The sequence below is a fragment of the Nicotiana sylvestris genome, chromosome 2, assembly GCF_000393655.2.
Source record: "Nicotiana sylvestris chromosome 2, ASM39365v2, whole genome shotgun sequence".
NCBI lineage: Eukaryota > Viridiplantae > Streptophyta > Magnoliopsida > Solanales > Solanaceae > Nicotiana > Nicotiana sylvestris.
This window is the reverse complement of record NC_091058.1, coordinates 187,151,405-187,176,903: the sequence shown is the minus strand read 5'-3', so window position 1 is coordinate 187,176,903 and position 25,499 is coordinate 187,151,405.

The window sequence follows — 25,499 nt, the reverse complement described above, 5'->3', positions numbered from 1 at the left end:
CTCAAACTGACATCTCTTTGTACCCTTTCACAGCCACAACTACTATGCTGTCACTTAATCTTCTTGAGTCTGAACCCATCAACAAGACATGAAAATCTACTTCATTCCACAAATGAAATAACATGAAAGAATCTCTAAAAAACCTTCACAACTCAAGACCATATGACACATCCACATAAATCGAGCATCTAATAGTCCTTTTCACATTTCAAGCAAACTCTTCCCATCACATTCAAACAATCTGAACACATCCTGCAATCACATCCTACTCATCATATAGCCATCCAACCACTTACCAAGCCACCAGTCCCACTTATAGGGACACCATTGGACATAGAAGTCCAAAATCACATGCTCACACAACAAAAACTATCGAGCCTAACCTGTGGTACAAATTGGGCCTCAAGTCCTCCAGACTGGCCCATTACCAAAATATAGAAAACATATCTCGCACCTTATTCATGGAATCCACAAGCCATCGATGTATAGCTGATACTGAGTGCTGACATGCGCATACGAGTGAGTGGAAGGAATTCAAAGAGATACACTTCAAGATAAATCAATGTCGCATGATAAGGAAATAAAGATGGGAAGTTTATCCTAAATGCCATGTAGCCTCTCAAAGATAGGTGTGGAAGTCATCATATCGATCTGCAAGACTCTACTAGACACTTGCTCATGAATCATAGAACCGATGAACCTAGAGCTCCGATACCAACTTGTCATGACCCAAAATCCAACTAGTCGTAATATCACCTAACCCAACCTGCAAGCTAAGACAAATAGCACCAATCCGATTTAAAGAGATTTAACTGAGAAAAATAAATGATGAAATAACTGTGTTTTTATAAAAAAAATCCCAAGGACTGGTAGTACAAATCATGAGCTTCTTAGATTTAGAGTTTACAAATCTGATCTATAATTAATATATTATTTGTTTGAAATATACATGAATATATTAATAATTCTAAGGCTACCAAGAATGAGAGGCAGCTACGTTCAGAATGCAGGTACGACCCCAATGCCATCTCCTGCCATCTACAACAACATCAACATTCAAAATTTGCACGCAAGGTGCAAAAGTATAGTATGAGTACAACCGACCCCATATACTCAATAAGTAACAAACCTAACAATAGGTGTGTTTACCATGAAAATGGTAACAACTGCTAAATTTATAAATAGGACTCTAAAAATACGTGAACTATTTTTATGCTAGTTGTTGAGCAGCTGATGCTAGGAGTATGAAGTTTAACGATGAGATACCAGCTAAAATGGGGCAGTAATCAAACTGAGGGGCTTGCTGCTCCGGCTTCGGACTGGTCGATGAAGGGCCTCGGGTTGATATCCGTCTCGAGCTCGAGCTATCGGGGGTAATTAGGAATGGGATGAGAGTTAAGATATGATTAAAGAAGGCTCTTTATAGCCAATAACGAGCAATAAATGAAGAACAAGTATGAAAGCAATAAATGAAAAGAGTGGCCTCGAGCGAGTAAGAACGAGGAAGTTAGAGAGAAGAAAGAGAAAGAGAGATATTATTGATCTTGTGTAGAATAGTTGAAGCTCTGCCTTATAGAGTGTTAATGACTACCTTTTTTATAAGAGGGGGGAGTCCAAACTTAGTACAAGATACGTTGAGTGATAAAGGAAACAGGATGGGACAAATAACTAGCTTCATGACGTATACGTAGGCTAATGTTAGGCGGCCCAGGTAGACTTAATCGACTCTGGATGCACTCTTCGGAGGTTTCCTGTGTTCGTCGGGGTTTTGGTCGATGTTATCCTCGGTTGGGTATCGACAGATCTTGAGGGAAGTAACTGGCTCGAGGTCTAGAGCCTCCGAGGAGACCTCTTAAAGCAATTTGGCGATGAGAAATTGGTCCCCCGATTTCACCGTACACAGATAGTCTCTGCATTTATTTGAGGGAAGCGATAAGAAATGATTTTGACATCCCACTTTATGGGCTCCCATAATGATGTCGTGCTGATGGCGCAACCTCTTTTACAAGAGCCAAGGCGTTTCACCCTTTCGCTTCTTCAGGGTCGTTTGACATGTCGTGACTCGTTGTTCTTCGGGGTCATAATGTTGCTGTCAATTCAGCTTCCATGAACGCATTGAATGCGCCTGCTATTACACCTTTGGGGGTGATAATGGCGCTGTCGGTTACTTTGTCCTCCCCCCTATAAATGGGGCTTCCTTGTGATCAGGTTTTCATCCAAGCATCCTTCGATATCCATCATTTCCTCCTTTTTTTCTATTTTTGTTTTCTTTGCCACCTCACCATGTTTGAGGCCCATGGCCTCAAGATCTCATGCGGACGCCATGCGCGCTATGGCCCAACTCCCAAACCTTCTCCGGTCGGACGAAGTTGTGCTGCTGTGATGCTATTGTTGTTGTTATTGTTGTTGTTGCTATCTTCGTTAGCTCGAGGTGATGAAACAGAGGACCGATTTTCTCTGACCCGAGTAGATACTTGGATTATGCACCGTTGCTCAAAAGGGGGCTCGGATTATACACTGCTGCTCATCCTCTTTCCTCGGCTTGGCGTATTGCACTGGCGACACTCTCTACTAGCTGTTGCCTCCCGGGCTGAGGTAACGTCTCAAGAAGTGGCATTATAATAGTATTACCTACGGAGTTCGTACTAGCTAAATTTTTCACCTAGCCACTTCTTGTCTTCTTTTAGATTCTCCTTCGTCACTTTGCTCTTCTCCATCGCTTTCCTCTTCTATATCCTTCCTTTTGAAGATGCCATACTGGGAGGGTCGAGATGAGGTCCCCGAGGGGATTGGACTTGGAAGATATTGTCTTTGAGGCCGCACGCCTGAGGAGATGATGCCGAAGATGCCGTACTTTGGGGAATAGGCTAGATTTTTAGGCTTTTGTTGTATGCATACCCTTGAACTTCTTTTGTTCCTGTATAAGGATTCCCTCGCGGGCTTTTATAATCATACGTAAGAACCCCCTGAGGGCCGTTGTAAGCAAACATTTATGAATATAAAGATATTTTCTTGACTCCTGCCTTTGATACTTGCTATATTTATTTATGTTTGCCAAATGCACGATCCTGTTTGTCGTTGCTAACACTAAACCCGGATGCGAGTATTCTTTCCAGCCTTCGGTTGATAGAAACGGCTTCGCGTGGGGCCCTTTGCGGTTCCTCAGACTGAACCCGAATAACCAATAACCTTTGAGAAGAAATTTGCTCGGGGACTCGTGGATGGGGGATGCTTTTGATTTCTTGAAAGCAGTCCCTGAGCAAAGGCTCGCTCGTACTCAGACCATCCTGGACAGCACCTGGAGCCCGGTTCATACGGGTGACATTCAAAAAAATGCTTATCTCTTCATAGACTAGTTCCCTTTGATGGAGATCTTCGAAGTCGCATGCCACCCTTGTGCTGGTGAAGGCGCTGTTGGCTCTACGGAGTGCCGCCTTACTATGATGGAGGTCTTCGAGATCAGGTACTGCCTCGAGGCTGGAGAGGGTGCTATTGGTTAACGTCTTTGGTCGGTTTCAAATCGTCGCCACTCTTCCCACATATAACATGAGGCTGTTTCCGCCACTGTCTCACGCAGTTGCCATTTCCTGCATCATGTTTCTGGTATTAACACGCTTGTACATCTTTCCGCCTTTTAGTCTTCCAACTCTGCGACTGCTATGGCGGCAATGTCGGGATTAATCTGACAAGAGTTTTCGGGATCATCAGGGTCTGCTGACTCCATGGCGCCGGTCAATTATGCCATTAATCGCCGCTGACCGGGACGGTAGAGACCGGGCATGGACAAGTCGCCTTGCCCGGGTGCTGACTGCTGGTAATATACCTTAGGAACCCGTATTATTTGTTGGAAAATGGAGCAATACTCTTAGGCGGCGCACCCCGTGTTTTGCCAGTTCTGCCTATGGCGAGAGCAGATTTAGTAGCTGTGTCTTCCTTCCTTCTTCTGTAGTGGTTATACGGGCATCGTAATTATCGAAGGGTCCCCTAGGGGAGAGGCTATGCTCCTCCGGAGAGGGGGAGGAGTTGTTGTCTTCCGAGCCAGGGGACGATGGCAATAAATGGGATATGCACTCGCAGTGCGATGGAGCTTTTAGCAGGGCTAAATAGGTTCGTGTCTCTAGCGAGAGAACATTGCCCGAGCCTACTGTTCCTGAAGTTTTTGGTTCCGGAGCGGTGGTTCCTTCGAGTGATCATGCTTCAACTGAGGTTGGTTCTTCCTAGGCCGGGGGGGCTGGACCAACAGGGATGTGCTCGGCCTTCGAGGAAGTCCGCCGACTTTACTTCGTGGTGAGCTTCAGTACAATTCTTTTGCATCACGTGTCTTCCCTCCCTCATCAAGTTTTCCTTATGTAGGACTTTGATAGGCTTAGGTATGATCTGCTCCATCACGGGGCTAGGCTTCGGAGAGCTCTGGATGAGGGTAAGTCCCTTAGGCTCCCTAGTGAGGAGAAGGAGGTTGAGTCGATGCACTAGCGATATAAGGTGTGCCGGAGCTCGAATTACGAGAGCTATTTGATGGGGCAGGTGACCTCTCGTAGTAAGCGTTTCGCTTTTTTAACCCTTAAGTTTAGGCTTTTTGCTTATCTTAGTTGCAGAAAAAGACGGAGGCTCTGGAGTACCTTAGGGGCGAAGCCGACCGAGTTAGGAATGCTTGTGGTGAACTGAGGCTCAAGCTTCAGTTCAAGTAGAGATGATCACGAAGCTTGAGTCTGATCTCTCGAAGGTCAAGGTCGAAATTATCGATGCTCGAGCTGAAGCAGCATTGAGTCGAACAAGGTTGTTGTGGAGATGGCAATCCATTTGAAGGATGTCACTAATGCTCGAGCCAAGTTGGAGCGGGCCCTCGATCGTGAGAAGAGGATCGAGGAATACGTTCATTGTAGATCCCAAAGAGAGGTGATTGAAGAGATCAACGCCAGGGGTTTTGTTCCCCCGGAAGAGTTGGCTCAAATGAGGGCGGATGAGCGCAATGCTTGGTTACTTCTTGCCGATGTCACATAGAGCGAAACTGGGGCTGGTAGGCCGTAGCCTTCTGGAGCGGAGTGTAGATTTTGCCATTTTTAGATGGAGAGCACACCTTTTGCACTTGTAAAAAAGAAAACTTGAAACTTTACCTCCTTTGTATCTCTTTCTGCGTTGCTTTTGATCAGGCGGGCTGGTTTCGGAGTTTGGTGGGAACCCTTAGATTCATAATACGGCTCCAGAGTTCATCAGGCAGGACCGGAGGCTCTTTCATGCTCGGTCAAGTGGATTTTTAACACGAGTAGGCGTTAGAGCTTTTGTGTTTTGCCCAGCTATTTTTGGGTCTAGTCTCCGAGTCAGGCTTTGACTCGAGCTTTCCTGACCTTTAATATCCTATGCCTGCATGGGCGGACGATAACGATTCTTACGCCTTGACTTTGGGCATTTGTATTTTAACTATTTTGGGTTCAGTCTCCGAGTCACGTTGCGACATAAGCTTAATTGACCCTCAAGGTTTTTGTGCCTGCATGGGTGGATTAAAATGGCTTTTATATGCCTTAGGTCCAAGCGATATTTTAGGTATATGGCCCCGAGGCTCGTGAAGCTGGCGACGGTGGCTCTTACGTTGTTCCCTTAGGCATGTATAGTTAACTAATTTGGATCCGGTCTCCGAATCGAGTTACGACTCGAGCTCAATTTATTCCTCAAGTTTTCAATTTTTTTAGCTGGCGGCAGTGGCTCTTACGCTTTTGGTCATTGATACCTTTTAGTGTGTGGCCTTGAGGCTCTTTTTGAAATAATTTTGGCTGACCTGTCGTTGGTTCGGGAAGAACCTCGATTTAGTTGTTAGCGGTGATGTTCGAGCACATCAGAAGCTTTAGCTCGTAGGTTGAGTAACTCGAAGCCTTGTGATTTGGAGCTGACATGGTCGAAGCTCGTTTGCCTGTTGAGAGTAGCTTGTTTTAACCGGTGCTTTTCGAAATAGATTCGAAGTAATGGCCTGTGATTTTGTTAGCGATGGTCGGGCGTCCCCGAGTCGCGTTAATTTCGCTGGTGTAGCCGTTTTGACCATAGTCGTATGTGTTTGACCGGAGCCATTTTTTGATCTTGAGTAATAGTTTAGGCGTCTACATCGAGGGTATGACCTTTTGGGAGTCTTACAAATGCGACATATAGCCTAAACTTCGGATTGAGTTTTATGCCTGTAGTAAGGTCTAACAAAACTTTCATGCCTGTTGAGGTCTTACAGTTTTTCATGCTTGTTGAGGTCTTACAGTTTGTCATGCCTGTTAAGGTCTTACAGTTTTTGTTGCTATGTAAAATAGATCTGACTAGACTGAATCTATCAGCTGGGGGTCTTACGACCTCGGGTGTTTTGGTGTATGGCGATTGACGATAGTCTCCGAGTCATCGAATTTGCTTAGGCTCGAAGGCCGTTATTCTTGAGCTCGGAATTGCCTCATTGGGGCCTTATGAGCACAGAGTTTTGACCCTGAGGTCGTGCGGGTGCCAAATTGTTGACGCTAAGTCTCCGAGAATTTCGGGACGTAGTTGGTGGAGGGATCCATGCCGTGAGTATGCCGAACTTTCTTTTGGAGTACAAGATACTTTTTGTGAAAGATACTCTTTGAGTGCTTGACGTAAATACACATTGTTATGTTAAACAAATCTTTGCTAGACCGAGTTTGCTCGCTCGGGGTCTTACGACCTTGGGTTTTTAAGTGTATGGCGACTGGCTACAGTCTCCGAGTACTCAAGGTACCTTTGATGTTTGTGACGCTTGGCGATTTCCGCGTTGCCTTACCTGAAGGTTTTGTGAGTTCGGAGTTTTGACCCTGAGGCCGTCCGAGTATTGAATTGCTGGCGTCTGTCCTCGAGTGTTTGGAACATTTTCGGTGAAGGAATTGCTACCTTACTTTGCGAAGGCGTATTTTACAAAAGGTATTCTTTGATTGATCGGTATATTACTTTCCTATAGGAACCCCATTTGGCGTTTCAAGACCTTTTCGAGCGGGTAGCTTTCTGGGGGAATGCCCCTTATCGTTCAAAGTTGTCTTCAAAAGATGTTTTGAGCATTTGCGAAGTTTTCCTTAGGCATCTCGCAGATGTTGCCTCGTTAAAAACCATGTCGGAAAAACCCTTCTTTTGGGACAAAAATTTGGTCGAAGGAAAAGAGTGCAACGGGTGTGTTTTTAGAGCCTCAAGGTCTTCGGGCAATGTTAGCATTCTGGATGCTCCGGTCGAGTGCCTGCATAAGGGTTAGTCCTAAATTCGAAACAAAAAGGGAGATGGTCGTACCTTGAAGTGAGATATGCTAGAGATGCCTCGGGATTGATTTGTTACAATTGTGAGGGCTGATTTGTTTCAATTGCCTGAGGCGAAGATGCGGTATGGCTCTTTACTTCATTTTGTCAAGTTCGATCGAGGGTGAGGCCCGATTCGCCCTTTGGTTTATTCGGGGACGGAGGCACGAACGTTGGTACCACATCGTGTATTGCGAACATTTCCCTTGCCGTGTGTTGTTCCCCATAGACGGTTTTAATTCCGTCCTTTGTTGGAAATTTTATCATCTGGTGAAGGGTGGATGGCACTGCTCTCATGCAGTGTATCCACGACCGCTCAAATAAGGCATTATACCTCATGTCTCCTTCGATGACATGGAATTTGGTGTCTTGGGTTGTGTCGGCCACAATAACCAGGAGGATGATTTCTCCTTTCGTTGTTTCGCTTGCCATGTTGAACCCATTGAGGACCCGAGTGGTGGGTACGATTTGATTGAATAATCCAAGCTACTCTATCACCCTCGACCTGATAATATTAGCCGAGCTACTTGGATTCACGAGTACACGTTTTATTTGAAAAGAACTTACAAGGAAGGAGATTACCAGTGCGTTGTTGTGGGGTTGAGATAGGGTATCGGTGTCCTCTTCGCTGAACGTGAGGGCGTCTTCGGGGATATATCCCCGAGTTTGCTTTTCTCTGGTGATGGATATTTTTGTTCTTCTCATTACGGGTTCCTCCGGGGCATCGACGCCCCCATGATCATGTGGATGACATGTTGCGGCTCGTTTACCTCGTTCTTCTTGGTTGCCTCCCTTTCTCGAAACTGATTTTTGGCTCGATCGCTAAGGAATTCCCAGAGATGTCCTTTGTTAAGCAGCTGAGCTGCCTCTTCTTGTAGCTGATGACAATCCTTGGTCCTGCGGCCGTGCGTGTTGTGAAACTCGCATACTAAGTTGTAATTCCTTTGCGAAGGATCTGGCTGTATAGGTTTGGGCCAATTGGCGTCTCTGATTTTACTGATGGCGAACACGATGTCTGACACATCGACATTGAAGTTGTATTCTAACAGGTGGGGCACACTCATTGGCACTACGTTTCGATCGAACCTGGTTCTGTTGATGAGCCCTAAAGGGTCCTGTCCTCGATCCATTTTCCGATCATTGCGAGGTAGGTTGCACCTCGGGGCGTTCCTCCTATCCTCGAGGTATGGCTGATACCTTTCTTTGTTTGGTTTCGGTTCTTTTGCTAGGAGTCTGCTTGGGTATACTGAGCCCGAAGGGGCTCCCAACTGGTCATCCTCGGCCTTGATCTTTGACTGGTACCGGTTGTGGACATCTGACCAAGTCACAACTGGATACTCGATCAGGTTTTGTTTCAGCCGTTTTGAAGCCACCGAGCTTCGTTCGTTCAGGCCTTGGGTGAAGTCCTGCACTGCCCAGTTATCGGAGACTAGCGGTATATCCATCCATTCCATCTGAAAGCGAGACACGAATTCCCGCAGCATCTCGTTCTCTCTTTTCTTGGATTTGAAAATGTTGGACTTCCTTGTCGCTGCCTTGATGGCTCCGGCATGTGCCCTTATGAAGGAGTCTGCTAGCATGGCGAATGAATCTATGAAATTAGGATCCAAGTTGTGATACCACATCATGGCCCCTTTTGAGAGTGTTTCCTCAAATTTTTTCGGCAATACGAACTCGATCTCGTCATTCTTTATATCGTTGCCTTTTACCGCGCAGGTGTAGGCAACAACGTGTTCATTAGGGTCGGTGGTCCCATTGTACTTAGGGAGTTCTGACATTCTTAACTTCTTTGGAATAGGCTTCGGGGCCGCTTCCTCGGGGAACGACCTTTGTATGAACTTATTTGAATCCACACCCTTAAGGACCGGGGGCGCACCCGGGATCTGGTCTACCCTAGAGTTGTAGGTCTCGACCTTCTTATCGTTGGTTGCTATCATTTTCTTGCCCGATTCGATCCTTTTGGTGAGATCCTCAAGCATCTTCATTATGGCAGGGTCGGCTACCGATCTGTTATTGCTTGATCTCTCGGGTGCTTGTTCGGCGGGGAGAGTTATTTCCGGTGTTGCTGTGTTGGGAGTCTTCGGATGTCTTTGTAATTGAGCAATGGCCAACTGTTGTGTCTGCAACATTTCAAAAATAACATGAAGACTAACTTCTTGTTCTTCTCGGGCTGGGGTTTTTTGGGCTTCCTGTCGGTCGTCATGCCGTATGCTCCTGTCGGTGTGTGTGGTTTCGTCGATCTGCTGTGCGTATTGTGAATCTGTGTATGTTAGAATCGGTCCGAGCACATTATCGGGATTTTATGGTGGCGCGCCGACAGTCGGAACAACCACACCGTTTTCCCCGTGGTTTTCGAGGTCATCGTTCTCGACTCTGTTTACCGAGCCAGACATTTTGACATGAAATCAAAGACATTTTGTGTAATGAAACTAGCAAGAAAATAACCACTATTATTTTTAGCCCCACGGTGGGCGCCAAATGGTTTACCATAAAAATGGTAACAACAATTAAATTTATAAATGGGACTCTAAAAATACGTGATCCATTTTTATGCTAGTTCTTAGAGCAGTTGATGCTAGGAGTATGAAGTTTAATGATGAGACACAAGCTAAAATGAGGCAGTAATCAAACTGAAGGGCTTGCTGCTGGGCTTCAGACTGGTCGATGAAGGGCCCGGGGGTCGATATCCGGCTCGAGCTTGAGTTATCGGGGGTAATCAGGAATGGGATGACAGTTAAGATATGATTAAAGAAGGTTCTTTATGGCCAATACCGAGCAATAAATGAAGAAAAAGTATGAAAGCAATAAATGAAAAGAGTGGCCTCGAGCGAGTAAGAGCGAGGATGTTAGAGAGAAGAAAGAGAGAGAGAGAGAGAGATATTATTGATCTTGTGTAGAATAGTTGGAGCTCTGCCTTACAGAGTGTTAACGACTACCCTTTTTATAAGAGGGGGGAGTCCAAACTTAGTACAAGATACGTTGAGTGATAAAGGAAACGGGATGGGATAGATAACTAGCTTCATGACGTATACGTAGGCTAATGTTAGGCTGCCCAGGTAGACTTAATCGACTCCGGATGCACTCTTCGGAGGCTTCCTATGTTCATCGAGGTTTTGGACGATGTTATCCTCAGTTGGGTATCGACAGATCTTGAGGAAAGTAACCGACTCGAGGTCCCGAGCCACCGAGGCGACCTCCTGAAGCAATTTGTCGATGAGAAATTGGTCCCCCGATTTCATCGTACACAAGGTGAAAGCAGTGATGAGCTTAGACAACGGTCAGAGTCCAACACCAATAGCCAACAACAACTTATAAAATCATAGTAAAAAATAGTACAAGAAGTAACTCAAGGATATGATGCTCAGCTCATCCACAATTACGAAAAAATAGGCATGCTTCTCAAGTATAACAGTAAAACCCAAATCTTTCACGAAATCACTAAAATATGAGTATATCAGAAAACTGCGATTTTTCCCAAAGACTTTCAACCATAGGTAAAATATTTAAATCTTAGATAGCATGAGGAAGGCACATCTCTATGCCTACATGTCAATGTGCATGTGAAGTCATAAATGTCACAATACCGTATAGCATGAAAAAATACATCTCTATGCTTGTATGTCAAATATACCTATCAATACAATGCATCACAGCGATGAACTCATGTACTCACACTATTAGAGTACTTAATATCACTATCTCACACTCCCACTCATAACACTCAATCACTTAGCACACTCAGCCTCTCAGCACTGTACAGTACCTGCTACGGCGTGCAGTCTGATCCATATAAGGCCCTAAGGCAAGTTGCGGCGTGCAACCTGATCCACATATAGCCATAAGGTTTGTTGCAACATGCAACCCGATCCACATATAGCCATAAGGCCTTTTGCAACATGCAACTTGATCCACATATAGCCATAAGGCCTATTGCGGTGTGCAACCCGATCCACATATAGCCAAAAGGCCTGTTGTGACATGCAACCTGATCCACATATAGACATAAGGCCTATTGCAGCGTGAAACTCGATCTATCTATCTATCAATCTATATATATATATATATATATATATATAACGTCAATATGGCCTACTGCGGCGTGCAACCCGATCCTATCAATATCACTCACAATCTGGCTCTTAGGCCCCAACTGAGTCATCAATCTCCCTCGTTTCTCGGGATCACAAATCTCATTTCAATCAGCCCAAACAATGATAACATGTTGTGACAACAAATGATAACATAAACTGAGATATGATATGCAAATGAATGACTATGACTAAGTATGTAACTGCAATCTAAGCAAATAACTCAACAACATATATGACCTTAGTGTGTCCCAACAGAATAAGCATATAGCCTAAACATGATTTCTAACAAGGATCACAGCTCACTTACTCTAGCACATAGAGATTTCATGGATAAAACAAGATTAGATAACTACACAGTATCACAAAATGAACCAAGTCATAATTCACACGGTGTATACCCACACGCCATCATGTGCGTCACCTCAACACAAAACACATAACATGTATATTCTGGGATTCATGCCCTTAGCACCAAGTTTAGAAGTGTTACTAACCTCGAACAAGCCGAATCTAATACTGATCAAGCCAAATAATACTCTAGAAAATTCATCCCATGCGTACCGACTTTCGAACGACTCAATACTAGCCAAAAGAAACTAATATCAAATAATGCCTAAGGAAACAAACGCAACCGATAAAGGTCGAATCTATAATCAAAAGCCCAAAGTTAACTAAAAAGTCAAACACAGGCCCGTACCTCAAAAATCGACAAATCTCACAAAATTCGACAATTCATTTAATTTCGAGTCCAACCATACTAGTTTCACTCAAATTCAACTCCGAATCGATGTTCAAAACTCAAAAATTTACTTTATGAAATTTTAGACAAAATCCCCCAATTTCTCTTAAAAATTCATAATCCCAATACAAAAAATGAAGATAGATTTGCGAAATATAATCACAACTGAGTTACGAATGCTTACCCCGATCTCTGTGGTGAAATTACTCTCCAAAGTCTCCCAAGACCGAGTTCCAAATCTCAAAATATCGTAAAAAGAACCAAGACCCCGAATAAAATAGAATATGCCCAGCCCCTGTCGCTTCTACAAATAATTGAGCCGCTTTTACGGCGTCGCTTCTATGACATGAAGACTGCTTCTGCGGAATCGAATGAAAAAATGTCCCTTCGCACCTGCGGAAAAACATCCGCTCCTACGCAATCGTAGGTGCGACAACTAAACGCGCATCTGCGCATTAGACCGCTCCTGGGTCCAAAGATTTCGCTTCTGCGCACATGCATATGCGCTTCTTCCTCCGCATCTGCGATGGTCACCCAACCTAGCTTTTTACCGCTTCTACAACCACTTGTCCGCATCTGCAGACCATTTGCGTCCATTCTTCCGCAGATGCAGAAACACCAGAACCAATACTCCTTCAGTAATGCAACATGCAACAAATGATCTGAACCTCGTCCGAAACATACACGAGCCACTCGGGACCCCATCCAAATATACCAACAAGTTCCATAACGTAACACGGACCTACTTGAGGCATCAAATCACACATAACAACTTCAAACGACGAATCGTACCTCAATTCAAACTTAAATGAATTTTGAACTTATAACTTCCAAAACGTGCATCGAAATATATCAAATTAACCCGAAATGAACCCAAATTTTGCACACAAGTCCCAAATGACATAACAAAGCTATTCCAATTTCTGAAACCGTAATCCAAACCCGATATAATCAAATTCAACTCCGGTCAAACTTATGAGCATTTCAAACCTTCAAATTTTTAACTTTTGCCAATTAGTGCCAAAACCTTGTAGAAATATCCAAATGCAAATCCAGACACACGCCTGAGTCCAAATCACCATTTGGACCTAATGAAACCATCAAAACTCCGATCTGAGGTCAAATACAAAAGTCAAACCTGGTCAACTTTTCCAACTTAAAGCTTCAAGCATGAAATTCATTCTTCCAAATCACTTCCGAATCACCTAAAAACCAAGACCGATGATTCAAATAATTCATAATACATCATACAAAGCTACTCAAGACTTAAAATAGTTGAACATAACACAAATGCTCAAAAAGACTGGTCGGGTCGTTACAATTATGTTTTGGTACTTTTAAACATTTATTAATATTTAAGTTGGTGTTTTGTTCTATTGATCTCGTTATATGGTAGGCTTACCTAGTCTTAGGAATGTGATATCATCACGATCCTTAAGATGGAATTTTGGATCGTGAAAGATTAATTCTGTAATTTGTTATTATGTTTCATTATTGTTTTATGTCTGGCTTTCCTAGAAAGTGGGTTAAGAGCCATCATGACTGGTAGCAGTTTTAGGTTGTGACACAATCCACTACTAGAAATCCGGAAAAAAGTGACCACAAAAAGCGACCAAAGTCGGTCGCTTACAGGTCAAAAAGCGACCAAAAAGCGTCCAAAATTGCTTGGTCGCTATTTTGCTGGTCCCTTTACCTTAGTGACCAAAGTTGGTCGCTAAGGACCAAATATTTCTGGTAAACAATATACCGACCAACTTTGGTCGCTTTAATATTTTAATAATATAAATTTAGCGACCAAAGTTGGTCTCTATATTTAAATTACGGTTTTTTATTTATTATTAATCAAAATATAGCGACCAACTTTGGTCTGTAAACCAAATATTATATTTTAAAATCTAAAAAATAGCGACCAAAGTTGGTCACTTTTTTTTTTAATTCTTTTAATTTTTTTTAAACATAAGCGACCAAAATTGGTCGCTAATTGCAAGAACTTAATTATTTTTAAACATAAGCGACCAAAATTGGTCGCTATTTTTCAGAAATTATTTTTTTAATAGAATAGCGAACAAAGTTGGTCACTTTTTATGAAATCTGGGTTAATTAGCGACCAACCTTGGTCGCTATTGTCCAAAAAATAATTTTTTTAAATAGAAAAGAAACCAACTTTGGTCACTTTTCTGGGTATAATTTTGGTAGAAACTGCCTGTTTGGCAGCTACACCACCTGCCAGCATACCAAATTTCCTATTACAAGCTACAACAACAACAATACCAACAACAACAACAACACAACAACAACACAACAACAACATTAGCAACAACATTAAAACCAACAAAGTATAAAGTTCAATAGAACTAACACATTAAGCTAACAAAACTAAGTTAACGCTTATTACAAGCCCATTCGAAACCTGGTTCTATTGTCTAGTTCAAAGTATATAAAGTACTCATGGAGTGTTCTTTCAGCATCCTCGTCTGAAAGTTGGATTGCCTTGCCTGACTCATTAGATAGCTGACTGCGTATGAATTCCTCCACGTCAGCTGTGAAGCGACCATATAAGAAAAATTACAATGAATTAGTATTTCAAAATTTATATAAAAGTAAATCAAAATACTTAATGAAAAGTAAAAAACTTACATGTATAGTCGAGGGTCGACCCTCGAACCACCTTTCTAGATCAGTCTCTTTCTTCTTCTTTACAATACGAGTCTGATTGAATAGCTCATCTTGCTTCATTGGCATCATAAAGCTGTCTGGTGGCTTTGGTGATTATCCTCGTAGCACTATTACTGGAGATGAACTTGGATACAGAGAATAACTTGGATACAGTACCTGACAGGCTGTGTCTTTGATCAATTGTTGTTCTCATTAGTGACAATAATGATGAGAAGGCAATGGCATGTGTTTCAAACAGTGATGGTGTAGGTAAGAATTTAACATTTTCTAAGCAAATAAAAGAAGAGGTTATAAAGTAATTCTCTACTTCATTTTCCAAGAGGAAAAGAAGTTTAATTGAGAGTGACAAGGTTGATGGTAATGGAAAGTTGTCTGTTGCTCATGGAAGTTCACATAAAACGGGGATCATAAGACTCTGTGATGACAAAGACGAAAGGAAGTTTTATTCTCAACTTTCTTCCAAGTCTGATCCGTACAAGCTTAATGGGATTGGTGATATCTTTTCAGATTCAGACAATGATTTGAGTGACAAAAGTATGGAAATGCTAATCAAAAGAATTAAAGGTAAAATGTTTCTCTTGGAAGAGAAGGATGCTGAAATCTACATGAACGTGATATGTGCACTTTATAGGCAACAGATTTCTCCAAACTTCTCTTCCATAGAGAAGTGTTTTACCTTTAATTCTTTTGATTAGCATTTCCATACTTTTGTCACTCAAATCATTGTCTGAATCCAAAGAAATATCACGAATCCCATTAAGCTTGTAGGAACCAGACTTGGATGAAAGTTGAGAATAAAACTTCCTTTTGTCTTTGTTATCACAGAGTTTATGATCCCATTTTATGGGAACTGCCATGAGCAACTGATAGATTTTCATTACCATCAACATTGTCACTCTCAATTAAACTTCTTTTTCTCTTGAAAAATGAAGTAGAGAATTCCTCTATAACCTCTTCTTTTATCTGCTTAGGAAATGTTAAATTCCTACCTACACCATAATTGTTTGAAACACATGCCATTGCCTTCTCATCATCATTGTCGCTAATGAGAACAACAATTAAAGACCCACTCTTCCAGGTACTGTATCTAAGTTATTCTTGGTGAAAGTTCCATTGCATGTCAAATAAAGTCATCAACCCCTTCTACAAAATCCTCCCGCAATCCCCGCCGATTAGGATAATTCCTATTGTACATCCAATTCATATCCTAATGGCTCAATTCATATCCTAAAAGTTCAATTCATACACAAAACTTTCAATTCAAATCCTAAAGGTTCAATTCATATCCTAAAATTTCAATTCATATCCACAAAAGTTCAATTCATATCCTAAAGGTTCAACTCATATCCTAGAAAGTTCAATTCATATCCTAAAATTTTAATTTATAAATTAAAATTTCAATATATAAATGAAAAGTCCAATTCATATCCTAAAAGTCCAATTCATATCCTAAAGGCTCAATTCATATCCTAAAAGTTCAATTCATATACAAAAATTTCAATTCATATCCTAAAGGTTCAATTCATATCCACAAAAGTTCAATTCATATCCTAAAATTTTAATTTATAAACTAAAATTCCAATTCATAAACTAAAAGTCCAATTCATATCTTAAAGGTTCAATTCATATCCTAAAGGCTCAATTCATATCCTAAAGGTTCAATTCATATCCTAAAGGCTCAATTCACATCCTAAAAGTTCAATTCATACACAAAAATTTAAATTCACATCCTAAATGTTCAATTCATATCCTAAAATTTCAATTCAAATCCACAAAAGTTTAATTCATATCCTACAGTTTCAATTTATAAACTAAAATTCCAATACATAAACTAAAAGTCCAATTCATCCTAAAGGTTCAATTCATATCCTAAAGGCTCAATTCATATCCTAAAAGTTAAATTCATATCCTAAAGGCTCAATTCATATCCTAAAAGTTCATTTATGCACAAAAATTTCAATTCATATCCTAAATTTCAATTCATATCCACAAAAGTTCAATTCATATCCTAAAATTTCAATTTATAAATTGAAATTCCAATACATAAACTAAAAGTCCAATTCATATCCTAAAGGTTCAATTCATATCCTAAAGGCATAATTCATATTCTAAAGGTTCAATTCATATCCTAAAGGCTCAATTCATATCCTAAAAGTTCAATTTATACACAAAAATTTCAATTCATATCCTAAAGGTTCAATTCACATCCTAAAATTTTAAATCATATCCACAAAAGTTCAATTCATATCCTAAAGATTCAACTCATATCCTAAAAAGTTCAATTCATATCCTAAAATTTCAATTTATAAACTAAAATTCCTATACATAAACTAAAAGTCCAATTCATATCCTAAAAGTCCAATTCATATCCTAAAGGCTCAATTCATATCCTAAAATTTCAATCCATACACAAAAATTTCAATTCATATCCTAAAGGTTCAATTCATATCCTAAATTTCAATTCATATCCACAAAAGTTCAATTCATATCTTAAAAAAATTTCAATTTATAAACTAAAATTCCAATACATAAACTAAAAGTCTAATTCATATCCTAAAGGTTCAATTCATATACTAAAGGCTCAATTCATATCCTAAAGGTTCAATTCATATTCTAAACGCTCAATTCATATCCTAAAAGTTCAATTCATACACAAAAATTTCAATTCATATCCTAAAGGTTCAATTCATATCCTAAAGGCTCAATTCATATCCTAAAGGTTCAATTCATATTCTAAAGGCTCAATTCATATCCTAAAAGTTCAATTCATACACAAAAATTTCAATTCATATCCTAAAGGTTCAATTCATATCCACAAAAGTTCAATTCATATCCTAAAATTTCAATTTATAAAATAAAATTCCACTACATACACTAAAAGTCCAATTTATATCCTAAAGGTTCAATTCATATCCTAAAGGCTCAATTCATATCTTAAATGACCAATTCATATCTTAAAGGCTCAATTCATATCCTAAAAGTTTAATTCATACACAAAAATTTCAATTCATATCCTAAAGGTTCAATTCATATCCTAAAATTTCAATTCATATCCACAAAAGTTCAATTCATATCCTAAAATTTCAATTTATAAACTAAAATTCCAATACATAAACTAAAAGTCCAATTCATATCCTAAAGGTTCAATTCATATCCTAAAGGCTCAATTCATATCCTAAAAGTTCAATTCATACACAAAAATTTCAATTCATATCCTAAAAGTTTAATTCAAATCCTAAAATTTCAATTCATATCCACAAAAGTTCAATTCATATCCTAAACCCTAGATTCTAACTAAACTATCAAGACAATACAAAGTATAATTCAAATCTAACTAAACTAAATTCCATACTAATTAAACTATTTAGTTAATAAAATTAATTAACAAAGCTAACTAAAACAAGACCTAAACCTGAATCCTCAATAAAATACAATATTCAAAGAATTTAAACACTAATTCATATCCTTAAACTACAATATTGAAATAATTGAAACAAAAACTAGAAATAACAAAGATTCAAGGTTATAATTCAAACCTAGGTTTTTTTAAGTGGAGAAGGAGAGAAAGGGGCAGCGACGACTCCGGCGGTGGCTCAGGCGGTCACAGTGGTGGCGCGGGGTGGGGGGATTGATTTGTGTGAGGGAAATAGAGAAAGGGAGGGGAATGTGTTGAGAGTGCGATGGCCCAAAAGGTCATCACTTGTTTTAAAAATAAAATTATATGTTTCGAGGCCTTAAAAACCTCTTTTAGCATTACCTCTATTTGCGTGCGCCATTCGGGCACGTAGCCGGAAAGCCTAAATGTGAAAATCTGTGAAAAGTGATAAATTTCGACTATAAAATGAATTAATTTGACTTAGGTCAACGTTTTGGATAAACGGACCTGGACCCATGATTGGACGGTCCCGGAGGGTCCGTAGCAAAATATGGGACTTGGGCTAGCCCGGAATCGAATTCCGAGGCCCCAAGCCTGATGAATTTTTGAAGAAAATTGTTTTCTGAAATTGTTCATAAGGTTTGGAAATGAATTTTGATTAGAATGTGTTGGTATCGGGCCCGTATTTTAGTTTCGGCGCCCGATACAGGTCTTATATATGATTTAAGATTATTCTATGAAGTTTGGTAAGAAACGGAATCCGTTTGACGTGATTCGAACCTTAAATGCAAAATTTGATGTTTAAAGAAGATTTGAGAAATTTCATTGATCTTGAGGTTTAATTCGATGTTCATGATTTTATTTTGGTGATTTTATTACACAAACAAGTCTGTACGATATTTTTGAGGTTGCGCGTATATTTGGGTTGGAGCCCCAAGGGTTCGGGTGAGTTTTGGATAGGCCCCGGGGTGCATTTTTAACTTAGAAAATTGCAGGTTTTCAGCTGTGCATAGCAGGCCTGCAGGCTTTGCGTTTGCGAAACCTGGCTCGCAAAATGTGAGCGGCTTGTTGAAATTGCGAATAAAGCCCAGGCCAGCTCGCTCTCGCAAATGCAAGATTATCTTCGCAATTGCGAAGTTTCCCATTTGGCCGGTGATTGCAAATGCGATGCTGTGGTCGCAATTCCTAAGTCGCAAATGCGACATGTTGATCGCAAATGCGAAAGTCCAATTTTCCCTGAAGGCTTCGCAAATGCGAGCCCTGTTTCACAATTCCCAAGCTAGCAGAGGTCGGGGTTCGCCTGTTTGCAATTCCCACATCTGAGACCTGCAACTTTTATACTTAGACGATTTTAAACTCATTTTTCACATCTTTTCAAAACACAAACTCCTTTGGGCGATTTTTCAAGAACAACTCTTCTTCCAAATCAATTGTAAGTTAATTTTAACTCATTTCCTTCAATCATTAACATCTTTTAACATGATTTCAAATCAAAATCAATGATTTTCATAGGGAAATTGGGTGTTTTGGGTAGAACCTAGGTTTTTCAAAAATTGGGGATTTGGACCTCGATTTGAGGTCCGATTTCAAAATAAATTATATATTTGGGTTCGTGGGGGAATGCATAATCAGGTTTTGGTTCGAATATTAGGTTTTGACCATGTGGCCCGAGGGCGATTTTTGACTTTTTGGGCAAAACTTTAGAAAAACTCATTTTCATGCATTGGGGTTGATTCATTTAGTGTTTATTGATGTAATTAAGTAACTTGTGGCTAGATTTGAGCGAATTGGTGGTGGAATCAAGGGGTAAAGCTATAATTGAAACGTGAATTGTGTTCGTGGCATTGAGGTAAGTGTTTGGTCTAACCTTAGCTTGTGGGATTAAGAGTGGTGTCTATTTGCTACGTGTTAATTGTGGAGTACGACGTATAGGCATGGACACGAGTATCTATACGTCGGTGTCAAGCATGCCCGTGAGTCTTGTGTTATAAATTGTTATGACTCCGTTGTGGTTTATTGTGCCTCACATGTTATTATCATCATTGTTCCCTTGCCGGGATGTTTGTTTGATATTATTGTTCCCTTGCCTGGATATTGTTGAGATATGATTGTTCCCTTGCCAGGATGTTTGTTTGATATTATCGTTCCCTTGCCGGAATATTGTTGGGATATCATTGTTCCGTTGCCGGGATTCCTTGTGATTATTGTTGGCTTGTAACTGGGAGCGGGTGGTACGCATACCACAAGATATAATCAAATAGGAGTGGGTGGTACGCCTATCATAAAATAAATGAAATGAGAGCGGGTGGTACGCCTGCCACGAGATAAGTAAAATGGGAGCGGGTGGCACGACTGCCACGAGATAAGTGAAATGGGAGCGGGTGGAAAGCCTGCCAAGAGATAAATGAAATGGGAGCGGGTGGCACGCCTGCCACAAGATAAATGAAATAGGAGTGGGTGGCACACCTGGCACGAGATACGGGAAATGGGATCGGGTTGCATGCCTGCAACAAGATGTGAAAAGAAAGTGAAATCTGCCATTGTTTTCCTTATTCTTGTTAGTGGTTGATTTTGACTCCTTTATAATTCTCTTGATATTCTGTTTTACCTGTTATTCCCCGAAGCATGTTTCCCCCTCCTATCTTTATTTGTTTATTTATGTATTTCTTTTGCACTGTATATATATTTAAACTGCACATGTTTATTTGGTAGTCTGGTCCTAGCCTCGTCACTACTTCGCCGGGGTTAGGCTGCACACTTACCAACACATGGGGTTGGTTGTGCTGATACTACACTCTGCACTATGTGTAGATCCTAGAGTAGCTTTTGGACAGTAGCTTGAGGGCTTCCTTCAGTCTATTCGGAGACCCAAGGTAGACCTGTAGGCATCCGCAGGCCCTGGCGTCTCCCTCTGTCCCTATTTCCTGTTTTATTTTCCTTTTATCATAAACAGTGTACTGCTAATTCTTCAGACTTTGTATGTAGCAATCTTAGACAGTCTGTGACACTGTGACACCAGGTTTTGGGTGGTTAAGGCCTAAGTATTTGTAATAGATGTAGTTTTCATAAATCTTATTGTTGTCTTCCGCTTAAATTTGAATTTCCGCTGTTACCACTTTATCGTCTTATATTTGTTAAAAATAAATAATAAGTTAATGAAGTAATTAGATTAAAGGTTTGGCTTACCTAGCTCACATTAGTAGGCAGCATCACGACTCCCGAGGGTGGGAAATCTGGGTCATGACAAGTTGGTATCAGAGCTCTAGGTTACATGGGTCTCACAGTTCACAAAAAAGCTTAGTAGAATCTGAGGGATCGGTACGGAGACGTCTCTATTTATCCCCAGAGGCTAGAGAGTTAGGAACAACTTCACATTTATTCTCTCCTATCGTGCGGTTTAGTTTCTCAATGCTAATTGAAATTCTACTCTGTTCTTTCGTAGATGGAGAGAACACGTGCTTCCTCATCCACTGACCAGCAGCTCCTACGAGGGGCAGAGGGCGAGGGCGAGGCCGTGCTAGAGGCCGAGGTAGGGGCAGAGCTCAGCCCCGAGCAGCAGCACCAGCGGCGGAACCTCAGGTTGACTATGATGATGAGGTTCCGACCCCAGTAGCTCCAGTGGGCCCCGCTCATATCCCAAAGAGGTTTATTGCTACCCCAGTTCTTCAGGATGCTCTGGTCCGTCTAGTGGGCCTCATGGAGAGTGTCACCCGAGAAGGCTTGCTTCCTGTAGCACCAGCCATCTCTCAGGATGGAGGAGGAGCCCAGACTCCTGCTACTCGCACTCCGGAGCAAGTAGCTCCCCAGATTCAGACTCCAACAGTTCAGCCAGTTGGAGTAGTTCAGCCGGGTGTGGTAGCTCAGACCGGTGATGGAGCAGCTATATTTGCCGATGCTTTGTGGAGGTTGGATAGGTTCACCAAGCTCTTTACTACTACTTTCAACGTGCATCTATTGAGGATCCCTAGGATTATCTAGACAACTATTATGAGGTTCTCAGGAACATGTGGATAGTTGAGACCAATGAGGTCGATTTTGCCATTTTTCGCTTGTATGGATCCACCAAGACTTGGTGGAGGGATTTCTGTTTGGCTAGACCAGCCGGATCGCCAACTTTGACTTGGGAGCAGTTTACTCAGCTATTTCTGGAGAAGTTTCTCCCTATCACTCAGAGAGAGGCCTATCAGAGGTAGTTTGAGTGTCTCTAGTAGGGTTCTATGACTGTTACCCAGTACGAGACCAGATTCATTGACCTGGCTCATCATGTTTTTGTCATACTTCCCACCGAGAGAGAGGGTGAGGAGGTTCATTGATGGACTTATTCAGCCGATTTGTCTTCAGATGGCTAGGGAGACTAGGAGTTAGACATCTTTCCAAGAGGCGGCCAATGTGGCCCGGAGAGTTGAGATGGTTCTGTCACAGGGAGGTGGTCATGGGTCGGACAAGAGGCCTCGTCATTCAGGTAGATTTAGTGGTACCTCGTCTAGATGTAGGGATTCATGAGGTAGGGGCCATCCTCCCAGGCCTTTTCAGTCAGCACTTCAGGTTTCTCATGGTGCTTCAGGTGGCCATGGTTCTTAGATGCAGTATTCTGATCAGCAGTCCTACAGTGCACCACCGGCTCCTATCAGTGCACCACTGCTTCAGAGTTTCCAGGGTCGGCAGCCCCAACAGCCGATGGCTTGTTTTACTTGTGGCGACATGAGGTACATTGCTAGGTATTGCCCTCGAGCACCGAGTAGCTCTCAGCATCAGGGTTCCCGCGCCATGGTTCTGTCCCGTCCCAAACTACCCCCTATACATGACTGGCACCCAACTAACACTACCTGCCAGACGAACCCCTTTCTCTAATGTTTGACCATTTACACAAACACTAAGAGAAAAAGATGCAGACCTAATAGTATTATTAATAATTAAAGAGAAAATAATTATCGCTCAATACCTTAGTCAATTGTTAGGAAAACCAACAATCACTCAAATAATAAAACTGTAGCCCAAATCCCACACTAAGACCATGGAACATCTAACAGAGTAATATGAGCTTTATTGACGGGCATGAAAACCCTAAAGAAAAAAAGAAAATAACTAACACAAACTAGGTAAGTCTGAATCAAAAGCCTCCACGAACAATGTGGTGGCTCACTTCAGCAATAAGATCCACTTGAACAAACTCGTCAGCCACTAGCTCTATCTCCCGCAACGGTATCTGGATAGAGATGCAGGTAAGGAGTGAGTTATACATAAATATAACCTAGTAAGATCCTCGACCCGCCACTTTAAATACCTCTGGAACAAGTGTTAGAAAATACAAACATACCACAACACGAATGATATAGTAAACATGATAATTATGCAATAACTCGACATATGTGTATCAACAGAGTTATTAAGAATTAACCCACAAGAATACCCACTAATGACTTATCATAATTGCAGTGAAAAAAATTTATCAACACACCTACGAGTCCACAACGGCACCATAATGCCTTAAATATGTAACAAAGCATACACAATGCTCACAGAAGCATACACAATGCCCCAAATATATCAAGAAGCATACACAATGCTCGGGTGATGTACAAAGGCATACACAATACTCCAACATCATGGCGCACAGCCGTATCAAACACAACATCATGGCGCACAGCCATATCAAACTAATATCATGGCGCACAGCCATATCAAACTCAATATCATGGCGCACAACCGTATCAAATTCAACATCATGGCGCACAGCTGTATCAAACTCAAAATCATGGAGCACAGCCGTATCAAACTCAACATCATGACGCACAGCCGTATCAAACTCAACATCATGGCTTACAACCGTATCAAACTCAACATCATGGCGCATAACAGTATCAAAATCAATACCAGGGCTCACAGCCAAATCAAACTATCAAACTACTTATAAAATATTTTTTTTATATTATTCATAAAATAATATATTTGCGGCTAATCTAAGACCACCGATTCTGCCAAGCGCATGCTTGTCCCAATACATGGACTAGGCAGAGAAAACATATTTTCAAAACGGGTTTTAGAAAAGCAAGCATCAAAGCTTAAAGTCTCACTTACCTCACTAACGAAAAATTTTCCAACCTTGCAACGTCTAGAACACCAATCAAATGGCCTCCAACAACATTAATCTATCCAAAAGTATTGATTAACGATATCAATTATGATAGTTAGGTTGATCTCATAATTCTTTTGAAACATTCAAAATAAAGTTAAGTCAAAAGTCGACTCCCCGTTGATTATGGCTAAATCCCCGAACAAATTATATTATCGAGTTACCCATAAGTCATAGAATCCAATCTATCATCAAGTTCCAATCTTGATACTACGATAAGTCAAATATGAATTCTTATACTAAATCCAACAATTGATATTCTAAACAGTCGACCAATCCCTTAATAATTCACATATTCAAAGCTTATTTACCTGGCTTAAAAGGATTTCTAACGGTCCTAAACTTTACGCTCATTAATGCACCTGTAACTATACGTGACTTGAGGAATTCAAACCTTATTACATGAATTTATGTAATGCAACTAATTTAACAATATATACAAAACTCTAAAACGAATTCCATATGCAAAGTTTTCTGACTTCAAAGAGGCAATCTCAAATAGTTCTTATCCATTATTAAATAGTAAGTTTTATTACAAAATTCTACTCATATTCCCAAGGTCTTATAAATACTACAATGTTTTCCATGGCCACTTTGTTCCAATTTAATCTTTGTCACTATAAGAAAAAGAATTAGTGATAATATCCCTCCTAGATTAATTTAAGAAATATAGCTATAGTGATAAAATTAAATCTATACCTTTCTATCACAGTTGAGTTGTAACGTGCAAGAATATTTCAGTCTTTCTAGCTCTCTAAGTTCACGCCACCAACGGTTCAAGAGAATTCCTGCCACTACCGAAAAACTCTCTACATTGTAGTGAATTTCTCTTAGTTATCTAAAGTTAATTATTCACTTATTTGTCACTTTAGGTTTCTCCCTTCTAGGTCTTGCACGTAACTAGAATGATGGGCTTAGCCCACTCTATTATTATATAATTATTAATTGTCACTTGGCTAGCCATCATACTTTACACCCATGTAAATGATAATCTCATTTAAAAAAAAATATATGTACATGCATATTAATACCTGTGAAAATTAAATAAATTATCACTAACAACATAACTTAAAAGTTTACTCTTAAGATATCAGGTTATTACATTTTCTCCCGCTTAAGCAAGAGTTCGTCTTCGAACGAATTTGAAAGTATAATTGAAGTCTCAAACATCTACATGTATCTACTCTACTTGTCTACCTGGACTCCCTCGTTGCTTCCT